Source organism: Solanum stenotomum, chromosome 2 (assembly GCF_019186545.1).
Source record: "Solanum stenotomum isolate F172 chromosome 2, ASM1918654v1, whole genome shotgun sequence".
Lineage (NCBI taxonomy): Eukaryota > Viridiplantae > Streptophyta > Magnoliopsida > Solanales > Solanaceae > Solanum > Solanum stenotomum.
Genome location: NC_064283.1, coordinates 21275919 through 21288445, shown reverse-complemented (window position 1 = coordinate 21288445; position 12527 = coordinate 21275919). Strand labels below are relative to the sequence as shown.

The following is a 12527-nucleotide window of genomic DNA, read 5'->3' as shown; positions in this document are numbered from 1 at the left end:
CCATTAATGCCACAACATTGGGAATCACTTGATTTTTGCAGTTCCTGATTCTTTGATACTGCACTTGGATACATAAGTTAAACTCGAGCTTATGAATGACTGTCTTTCTTTCGCTTAACTTCAACCCATTTTTCATCTACACCAATCTCTTCATGCCCTCACGTTCTTATATTGAATCTCCAATAATATGTTCTCCCCTATTATTGAGAATAAAGTACCTTGAGGCATTAGGCCATAACCAACATCGAACACTAAAAATTTTGGACAACAAACTAGCCAGAAGCTAGCCCTACTGTTTAAAACTTTTTCCATTGCTGAGTTGGAGAGCGATTATATGAAAATACCGAGCTTAGACATATGATTTCAGGTAGAAAGAAGAATTATTAGTGACTACTTTTACATCCATTGGTTGTTGAGTTATCCTTAAGTTGCAATGCATTAATCGATAAGTAAGAATTCCCTTTTTATTTCTTATTTTCTATTATATTTTAGTTTTTTAGTTTTTGGGGACTATTATTTCTTACTAGAGAAGCAAACCTGAAGATCAGCGCTTCCACAAATATCAAATCCAACAACAACACCTTCCCTTCACCCGTTAGATCACCAAGCATCAACCACAATTCCTATTCTAAAGAATAGTCAGAATAATCCTCCAAAGGCTGGGTCCGAACTGTGATGTGTCCTGTGCATCTCATGCCCAATTTATCAGAGCCTCTACTCAGTAGGAAGGAATCCATTCCTATAAATCAAACAAAGGTGATGAAGAAACATGGTGAATGTAGAATGGACAAGTTAATATATGCAAGTAGATCATATGTTATAGTATATAAACTTAAGTTATAGTCACAGTTTTTAAGGTACCTCGAGCTTTTAAGGACCATCACAATCCTAGATGTCATCATATTGAACTTTCAGATATTTTTGTGATACCTGTATAACCTTAGACTTGAACCAACAACCTTTCATGCCACTATCATGGCAAAGAACCAGTAAGTTATCATCAACTTCAAAAGACAGCCTATATTAAGTCTTAACAAGCTGAATTTCAACTGCCTTGTGCTTGGGAATTTTATTTTGAACTTCGCCTAAGTTGGTGTTTGGCTTTTGTAATCTGATTACCAGTCATTATATTTTTGATACTAGGATGGCCATTCTCAATGACACTTCTACTCCCCCTAGGTCCTTCCATTGAAGGATCTTCTCGGGTTATATTTTCAGAGTCCTCATCAGATATGTGACCAGCCATTGAAGCACTTCTTCTCTTTTCACTTCTCGGGGTTTCTACAAGATAAGGGAAGCCAAATTTACTATAATGCAAAGAAGATTTAAGTTAAGATAAAAATAATATATAAAATTCTTTCTACAGAGATCCAATTGTATATAGCTAAAGACAGACTTTCAAGGACTACAATTCCATAGGCGGCTATGGGGTAGATCATATATCAGGTGTAATCTTAATCTTTATCAGCACATAAGCTTTAAATTCTTCAAGTGCATATAACTATCAAGAAGAACAAAGAATTCATTAATGAAATATGAAAAAAATATTATGACAACATTTACCAAATACATCAGACCAAAGACTAGTATAAATGATCCCGAGTTATAGTTAGAGGTTCTAAATTAGGCTAGTAATTAATTGGCATCTACACGAACATCAAAGAACAACACAAAATGTATAGAGGAAGTTGAAAAATGCATCTACATTAATAAGAATACCAAACATGCATGATATTAAGGATCACAATATAAATGCATAAGGGGAAAATGTAAAGGGAAGAAAAAGATAAAAAGAAGATCAAAACTGCATACTACACATTCAACACAATAGATCTTCGCACATCGTAAGATAAAATAAAAATAAAAGAGCAAGGAGTAAGAATCAAAGGGATTTTCCCAGTCAAACAAACAAAAATGATTGTAACTAAGAATATTAGACAGAAAGCAAAGCTTTTGCAAAGATTAGCTCCTGATGACCATATAAACAAATGATAAAACAACATCAAACCACAACCCCAAATGAAACACAAGCAAAATTTTTCTTAATCCAAAGATAAACTAACCTTAATTCAAGAAAACTCCCAATACTACTCAGTTACCAAGAACATATCTTTTTTCAAGAATTACCAACCAAGGACCAATAAAGCGCAAACCCTCATGAAAAATGAAATGGGGTTTGCTGATTTTCAAAGATTAACCATGTACAAGAACAAAAATATACAACATTGGACCAACATCCGGAAGACATTAAGTGATCATACTTATAACAAATAACTTAAGGTTGGAATACAAAACAAGCAGCAAAGAGAACCCGGATTTCAAGAAAAATAAAAGGCCAAGCACGTAATAAATGCTAACTCACCTCAAAAGTAGCAAACGTTTGTTGCTATATCAAGAAATGGAGCTTTCGAAAAAAGCCAAAGAATGCTGAGTTGGATTTTTTGTTCAACAAGCGGTTACGATTAGGGAAAAGGATAGATTAAAGGGTTAAAGAACAATACTATGGCACATTTACCAAGTACATCAACCAGAAGGCTAGTATAATTTATTTCGAGCTCTAATTGGAGGACTTAATAAAAAAAAGTTCAGCCGCCTGCCATACATATCTTTAAAGAAAATATACTTTAAAATCGGCTAGTATTTAATAGGGTTCAGGGTTTCTGAAATATACTCCCAAATGCACACGCAAGTGTATGTGGTCGCGCAAGTAATATAGTGACTCTGAAAGATAGTCAGATTATCGAACCCAAAGGACTTGTCGATTGACTATTTACCTAATAATATTAATTCTAATTATTTATGCAAGTGTGCCACTAGAGTTGATTAATATTTGAATACTACGAATGCAAGAATGAAAGAAATATACTAACTAACAATGATTCAACTTCAAGATGAATGTTAACAATAGTTTAGGACAATTCCAGGGATGCAACGTAACTAAGAATTCATGTTTTACGGGTCTTTTATGGATTTCAGATAATTATCAAACTATTGATTTACAAAGTTAATATTATGATCATGATCTCCCGACCTCTAATCACCTACCCCAGTTGACAGTCTAACTACATCGTTGAGTGGGGATAGATTGAATCAACTGGTGAGCACTAAAGCTATCATCTTATTTTGTAACCAAGCATGGAACCTATATATACCTATCCTAGACACATATCAATTCAAGTGATATTCAAGAAAAGATCATGCTCCTTATATTCAACGTTTTATCCCTCTATTCCTCTCCTAAGTTCAAAAGTAGATATAGTTATTCTAATGGTGATCAAGCATTAAAATAGTACTATAAGAACATATGCATAATTTATGAGATTACCAACGTCATCCAATTAAATCAATGTTCAACAATCATCCATAGTCGCAGCCCCAGAAGAAAGGCTCTTAGCTACTAATGCTAATAAAAGCACAAAGATAATTATTTTCATGCAAAGTACTATCGAAAAGAAGAAGAGAAGAACCTTAATGGTGAATTCTATTATGTGCATCTTGCACTTGAAAAGTATAATGGTTACCTCCAAAAGAGGCATAATGTTTTATTTATAGGGTAGGGAAAATAATATTTTTTCCTTCTTGGATTCAGAATCTTAAAAACGGGGATTTTTTGTTGGGGCTTTCGTGGGGCGGCGCGCCACTATAGCACAGACCTGGACTTCATCAGTTTGGGTCCTAGCACGGCGTGCCACCAGTGGGCCAGCCCTAGGGAACCAATAGTTTAGGGCCTGGGGTGATGCGCCACTAGTGTACCACAACCTAGATTTCTCTTGATCATTTTCTTTCATGCACTCCTATGATTTGTTTCCAAGCTTTCCTCCCTTGCTTCAACTTCTATTTACTTGATTCTTGCATCAATTCCCGGCAATATCTAATCACATGTCTTAGCGCACAATTATCACAATACTCATCAAAACACAACCAATAGAGTAAAGAATGATTTTACAACTAAAGGTACATGCAAGGAAAATATAGTAAATGAGCATATAAATACGCCCAAGATCACCACCTCACACTTAAAACCTTTGTTCTTCCTTGAATAACTTCCTACCCAATTATGCTACAACTTCACCATTAGCACCTAAGGACTTGTCCACCCTCAATTGCATTAGGCAAACTCTTTTAGTCATGTTTCCGTAGTTCACCTCTCATGCAATAACACATGGCTTTGCTTAGCACTAAGTTCCTCTATAAGATACACCATAACCTCAATAAAAGACTCCTTGCACACTTACCAGGCCAATGTGATCATGCATGAACAAAGAAAACAACAATAAAACCAAGAATGTGTCATGAGTTCCCTCACTATATTGGTAAAGTCCTTCTCTCATTACATTTTTATTTTCACAAAATCATTCAACTTTATATGGCCAATTTTGAAGAATTAAGAACTCACTCTCACAACAGTTGTTGCAACATATATCACAACATGTCATAGGCTTGCCCTTAATGTATAGTGAGATTGACACTACATTCTACTCATGGAATCAGCAAGACTTTCTTTTGTTGTAATGTCATCTTTGATATAGTGACTTTCATCCCTAATGGACTTGTTTCGCAACACGACACTTTACCATTCTTCCTCTCTTAGCCTTAATTTCTCTCCTTTGCTCACACCTATAGAAATTCCCTCTTCATCCGTTGTTTTCCGCCCTTAGGTAATTAACCACTAGCTAGCACATCACTTTACTTGTTTCAATATATCATTCCCCCTGTTTTTTTACATAAGCAGGCAGCACGTTGCAAATTTATTCCTATGCTCTTTTCATCAAATGTCTCCTTCACTACACTCACCTTCTTTCTTTTAAGTCACTCTTCATTTTATTCAACCTTTTTTTCACCACAAAGTGCATTAAGGAACTTTACTAGGATCAAATTGAGACAGGGTATCAAAACAATGGATTAGGTTCATCATGTGGCTAACAAAGAAATAGGTTACAAGGCTCAATGGGATTCACAAGAGATAATGTCAAGGAGGCACAAACTAGAATTGAACGGGACATACAAGTTAATGTCTAAATCATGTTCCACAACTTCATGCAAGTCAATTTCACACATACACACGGGGCAAGTTCTAGATGCTATTCTATGCAAGAAACCAATCAAACACTCACCACACATGGCACCATGATACATATACAGGAACATACCTATTTCATGCTCATACACAAACACATTGAGTGAATTCACACAATTAAGCCCAATTTCTTTCTTTCTAGAGTCCAATAAAAGAACCTATGTGTTTCTAAAGAGTTACTTTTTTAATCTTCATGATCAAGCATGAACTTCCCATGACATTCTAACTTCCGAGTGGGTCTTCAAGGTTCCAAAGGTCGCATTTTCATTCCTACAAACGAATGGTTATTTTTCCCTTAAGATGTTCATCATCCATCCATCATTGGGACAAGTCACTACTACTACGACTCTCCTAAAAAAATATATATATATACCCGATTCAAAGGGACTATCCTTGGGAAAAGAATCGAAAACAAAAGTCATGGAACTTATCCTAAAAAAAAGACTCAACAAAATAATTAAAACTAGGAATTCATTCCCACACCCACACTTAAAACATTTCATTGCCCCCTGTTGCAACAATTCAATACATAAGCGAAGAGTGAAATAAAAAACTCCCTAAGGCTTCTATGCCTAGCTAGTACCATGTTCTCTCAATTTTCATCAAGGATCATATGCCCCGCACACTTAAGTTCAATTGTATTGCTTTGCTTCGAATTTTGGGTACTTGGGCTTCCCCTAATTTGCAAAAACAACAAATAAAATGACACAAAAAAAATAAAAAATAAAAAGCGACATTACAAATTGGGTTGCCTCCCAATAAGCGCCCGATTTAACGTCGCGGCACTACTCAAGTCATCACCCATTTCTCTCCACTTTGAACTTATGAATTTCACCCCTAGCTTGGCGTCAATTTTTCCTCTTCTCTCAAGCGGTGGTGGTATAAAGATAAATGAACCAAGTGATAGATGTCATATCTTGCACTTTTTGGTCCTTATGGGAGGAATGCCATTTTTTCTGTGTGGACTAGAGAAATTTAGGATATAGGGCATTTTTCCTCTTCTATACACTCCTCCAAAAGTTTGGATGACTCAAATTTTATGTCATCACCAAGCATAATGTAGAAAAATGATTGGAATGAGGTCCAAGAAGCCTCAACTTCAAAGCAACATTATTTAGAACATTCTCACTTTTGTACTCCTTCTCAACATCATCACTAAGGAATAAAGTATAATTGAATGATTGAAATTCTTTTTTTCTCCACTAGTTGGTCATCATCCATAACAATTGGTAGTTGGGCATCAGACACCTCAACCTTTTTGTTCAAGTGAGCCTCCAAGTCATGAATATCTGAGCCAAATTGATCTATTTCTTGTGTGAGCTCAACTCTTCCTTCTTGAGCTGTCATGTACGTAAGACTATCATGGATAGACTCTTGAAACTTGAGAAATTGAGCTTGTTCCTGAAGACAAGATTGACTCACTATCTCTACTTCTTCAACACTCTCTCCTTGTAGAGATTTACTCTCTTATTCTAATTAAGCATTAGGTAGACATGTAACTTACAATTTATAAGCATCAACCTTAGCATACTATTCCATGTGCTTTGATCGTTGTTCCATGATTTCTAAATCAATTATGTCCAGTCTAACCATTAGTAACTTAAATAAATCCATATTGCGAGCCTCTTATTCCGGATCTTCCACTTCACAAATAACAGAAGAATCATAACAGAGATTTGGGGGAGGAGAAAAAGAATTAGGATAACCAGTCCAATGACCATCTCAGCCACCACATATACAACATACAATCCAATAAAAAGATTGGGTAGGTGCACACAACCCGCTCTTTTAAATAGTATGGCACTCCATATCCAAGTGGGGTCTTCCACAATAGTAACAAGGATACCCTTCTCCCAACAACCATTTATCTCAATCGTCCATATCAATAAGAGTACCAAAACATTCAAAGGAAAAAAATAAAATATTTGTACACAAAAAATAAATATAAAAAAAAATCTTAAATAAATAAAAAGAAAAAGTATAACCTAGAAGAATAATTAATTTCTAAGTCCCTAGCAGTGGCGCTAAAAACTTGTTACTCCCAAATGCACATGAAAGTGTACTTGGTCACATAAGTAATATATAGTGGCTCTAAAAGAGTCATATTATCGAACCCAAATGACTTGTTGATTAACTATATATTTAATTATACTGACTTTAATTATTTATGCAAGTGAGCCACAAGAGTTGATTAATCTTAGAATACTAAGAATGCAAAAATGAAAGACGTATACTAAATAACAATGATTCAACTTTAAGATGAATGTTAACAATAGTTTAGGACAATTCTACGGCTGTAGTGTAACTAAGAATTCATGCTTGACATGTCTTTTATTGATCTCATATGGTTATCAAACTACTGATTTACAAGCTTAACATTATGATTATGATCTCTCAATCTCTAGTACCGTCGTTGACAGTCTAACTACATCGTTGAACGGAATAGATTGAATCAACTGGTGAGCATTGAAGCTATCATCTTGTTTCGTAACCAAGCATGACACCCAAGTATATCCCTATCCTAAACACAAATCAATTCAAGAAAAGATCATGTTCCTTGTATTCCACATTCTATCTCTCTATTCCCTTCCCGAGTTGAAAAGTAGACAAATATATTTATTCTAATGGTGATCAAGCAATAAAATAGTAATATAAGAACACAAGAAATCTTTGAAATTTAAAAAATGGATAATGTTGAGTGAGATTAGGAGAAAAATCAGAAAATGTGAGAAATGACAGAGATTGATTAGATGTCTAAAATAAAAGAAATAAACTGTGGGAGAGAGAATAGATAGTTTTGGTTATACAAATAAAGTGCTGTGGAAGAGAGAATAGACAGCTTTGGTTGTACAAACAAAGTGCATGGGGCTCGCCTATTAGTAGCCAACTAGCCATCCGGATGAAACACTAGTGGGGGATGATAATTAGTTTAAATCATAGCTATATTTAGTAATTCACTAATACTCCCTCCGTCCACTATTGTTTGTCAGGTATACCAAATATAGCTGTCCAAAATTAATTGTCAATTTAACCAATCAAGAAACAATTAGTCACTTTTTTCCAATTCTGCCCTTAATAATTACATAACAACTAGGTTCAAAAACTAGTCATTTTAAAGTTACAAGACTACTTTAATGTGAAAAAAGTTGCTTTTACAGTTTTCAAAAAGTACAAACCATTTTAATAAGGCAGAAGTACTCACTATCCCCCTGAACTTGAAGCTTTTTATACAGTGTACACCCAAACTAAATTTCGTTTTAATTACCCCCCGAACTTGTTTATTCCTCTGTCGCGTGCACCTTTTTTGTCCACCTGGCGTAGAAATTGAGCACACACTCTATTAGGCGCGTGAGGAAGTGATTTTTTGCCACATCACAAAGCTACAACGGTAAAAAAACGTAAAATCTCCATTTTTCTTTAATATTTGGCATATTTAAAACCTAAAAATAGGGCAAAATGTAAATGAAAAGTAAAGAAAACAAAGATTAACACTTACTTGGTAAGAATTTCAGACAAATTTGAAATTTAATCGACCAACTTCACGTCTAGAAAACCCAAATCTAGAAGGAGTTCCGCGAAATCAACCCTTATTCAAAAATAAATTTTAAACAATGAATTTTAAATTTAAGAAATTTATTTTTTGCATTATTAATTTATCCAGGTGGCTGTTATTTATCCAGGTGGAAATCCACATCACCAATTTAGACAGCTGTCGTGCGCGTGCAGTCACAATAGGAGTAGGTGGACGAAAAACGTGTACGCGACGGAGGAATAAACAAGTTCGGGGGGTAATTAAAACAAAATTTAGTTTAGGTGTACACCGTATAAAAAGCTTCAAGTTCAGGGGGGTAATGAGTACTTTTGCCTTTTAATAATGATTGATAGTAGGGTTATATTAGTCAAATTGCACCTTATATTAAATTTTTCGTAAGGGTTGTGCATGATCTTACCCTGACAAATAATAGTGGACGGAAGGAGTAGATATTACTGGGTTATGTAATTTTTCCTAGTAATCTACATCCATGCGGGACATGAAATATTTGACTATTTGCTTATTCAAGTGCTAAGAAATTAGTTTTACAACATTTTTTCAATAAAAATATTTGTTCCTATTTTTTTTAAAAATAGAAATGTATAATCTCACACACACTCACAAAAAGAAATATATGCAGCATTCAAATATATGTTGAAATACTTTGAGAGAACAGGGAGGCCTATATCAAAGTTTGTTCAATTATTAGGTGGAACGATCAAGTCAAGAATTATTTATCAATCCTTTTTCCGTGAACTTTCATTTTTTGAGTAATAATACTGTAATAGAATAGGCGTGGAGAAACACTTGCGTATTATTCCAAAGATGAATATATACAAATACATTTAGCTTTAATTAAGGAAACTAAATAAGAAAAGACCCAATATATTCTATCGAAGAATGAGTAAACTGATAGGCTAACCATTCATCTTCCAAGTATTTTTCAAGTTCAATAGAGTAACATCGATAACCTTTAACGGCATTCAAGTGTCTATCTAAGTTTGTTTTAACTTACACCATCTTCTGAAAGAGCCTTATAGGCAGTGCAAGACAAATCTTCATTAATGGGGTTAGAGATACGATCGCAGTCCAACAAAGAGCATAACAGTGCTACTGAAGACATAATTAGTTATGTAGCCTATTGAGATAATTGATCTACAAAATCTCTCACAATCCACACAATCAATGAAATTTACTCGAATTTAAGAATAGGTGGTGGTATTAATCCCTTTTGGATTCAACCCACTTAGACTTAGATTTGGGTAAGGATGAACTGATGGTAGGTAGTGAAGGTACAAGTTGATTCAAAATGAGACGATTACATACATAGATTTGGTACTCAAGAAAACACAAGATATAATCATCACTAAGTCAAAACATCAGATGGTTAAGATAAGAAGCATACTTATTTCTGGAAGATGAATTATAATGGCAGTTGAGAGCTGTAAAAGATTGGAGAAGAAGCCGGAGTTCAGACAACAATGGAGCTCGTTGAATAAGACCTGAATCATTTCCTTTTTTTTTTACTTTGTGTGTCTGTCTTTCCAAAGACCGTAAAGAGTATGATGTGGGCTTTGTTTCCCACATGTTTTTGTCTCTTTATTTCAATAAAATTTAAGACCCAATGGGTCTTTTGATTAAAAAAAAACTTTCTGGAGACGAGAATAGCCCCAAAAAACACACTTTACTACTTGGGGATCCAACTTAGTAACAGATGGCCGAACATCTCGAACATAACATGTACTTCCAAACACCTTAGGTTCCACTGAAAATAGTGACTTATTTGAAAAAATAATACTATAGGGTACATTACCAACAAGCATAGAAGATGACATGCGATTAATCAGAAAATATGTTGTAGAAACTGCATCTAGCCAAAACTGTTTAGAAACTTTCATTTAGAAAAATAGTACTCAAGCTGTCTCATGTAGATGCATATTCTTCCTCTCAGTAACTCCATTTTGAGAAGGTGTATCAACACATGAAGACTGATGAAGAATATTATATTATCTCATGTGTGAATGAAACAATTATGACATGTATTCTTTAGCTTTGTCACTTCCTAAAAGTCGTACAGAAGCATTGAACATACTTTTGATGTAAGCATAGAAAGCACAAAATGAGTGAACACTTCAGAACGACTCTTCATAAAATAAATCCAAGTCATTCGAATCCACAAAAGTGGCAACATACCCGTGTCTAGTTTTGAAAACAATTGGACATGGTCCCCAAACATCAAAGTAAACTAATTCAAAAGTTGAGTTAGCTTGCTAATTAACTCGAGAACCTACTGAGATGTAATGCTATTTTGCAAATCGACATGACTCACATTCCAATGAAGAAATCTTCTAAAATCGAGGACAACTTTTCTCCAACATAGGTAAAGAAGGATGTCATAATCGACAATATGTTTCAATGGAGACAAGACAATGGAGCAGGCAACAAATTGAGACTCATATTCATCAAGTATGTAAAGACCATCATATATATGCCCGTCATCAATAAATTGATTTGTTGTAAGATCACGAATTAGACAATGATCAGAAAAGAATGAGATATAACAATTGAGGTCTTTAGTAAGTCTACTGACAGATATCAAATTAAAGTCTAATTTTTGTAAACTCAATACAAATGACAAAGTAATGGAAGAGGTTGGTTTAACATTCCCAGATCCAACAATGTTACAAGTTGAACCATTAGCTACCTTAACGGGAGAAAGTATTTTGTGTAATTGAAAGCTAGAAAATTCATTAGGATTACCGTTCATATGATCAGTGGTACCGGTATCAATAACCCACTTATTTGAAGAGGAGTCAATACATGTTTTACTTGACTCAGCAAGGGTATTAACTGAAATATATTCATTTACTAATTTCTGATACTTCAAGAACTTATTAAACTTTTCCATAGAAACCAAAATTGTTTGATAAGAAGATTGACCAGATATAATGGCAAGATCAACCATTTTAGTCATTTTCCAACTAAATGATAACAATAGTTGATTTCTGAAATAGATTCATTTATTGATTTCTGATACTTCAAGAACTTATTAAACTTCTCCATAGAAACCAAAATTGTTTGATAAGATGATTGACCATATGTAATGACAAGATTAGTTATTTGAGTCATTTTCCAACTAAATGATGACAATATTTGACAAGATTAATTGTTTGAGTCATTTTCCAACTAAATAATATTAATATCTTTAAATGAAGGGCAAAAAACTTAAATATACAATTTAAAGTCTTTAATTACATCAATATAGCAATAATTTTTTTTTTTGCAATTATATAACAATATTTTTTTTTCAAAACTAGAATTTTTATTTAAAAAAAAAACGTTTACCAAGTCAACCACAAATATCACATATCCCTTAAATTTCTCCAATTATTTTACTTTCCTTGATTTACTCCAATTTGTTATATTATCTCCCATGAAGAGAGGTTTCATACAAAAATAAAACTCTTCTTCTCTACTAAGATCGATGATCCAAAATGCATACCAATAATTTTTCAATTCTAATTCAACACAGCGGGCGATGGGACTCATCAGGTAATTGATAAAAAACAGTTCATATGGTGGGTTTTTTCGTGGTTGTATTTGATTTTTCACAATATATCAATTTTAATCTTTTTTGTAGTTATTCTTTTGGTTTATTTTGTCGATTTTGGTGGAATGTAAATTCATATGATTTGTTTGATGTTCTGGAGCATCAATATGCTGGTTTAATTATTAAATAAATATTAAAATTTATCAATTGTTTGTGGAATAATATTGAGTTTTTCACAGCATCTTTTATTCTTTTGGTATTGATTCGTTGTTTTATGTTAACGATTATTGTGTAATTACAACAACTTCATATAATTTTTATTGTAATCTGATGTGTCAAATAGGATTTTTTAAAATTTTTTTTTAGGT

General features: G+C 33.7%; 1 pseudogene; it reads right to left on the bottom strand.

Moving 5' to 3' along the window:
- Nucleotides 1-24: 24 nt before the first annotated feature.
- Nucleotides 25-11574, bottom strand: LOC125855797 (uncharacterized; annotated as a pseudogene).
- Between the last annotated feature and the right edge of the window lie 953 nt (nucleotides 11575-12527).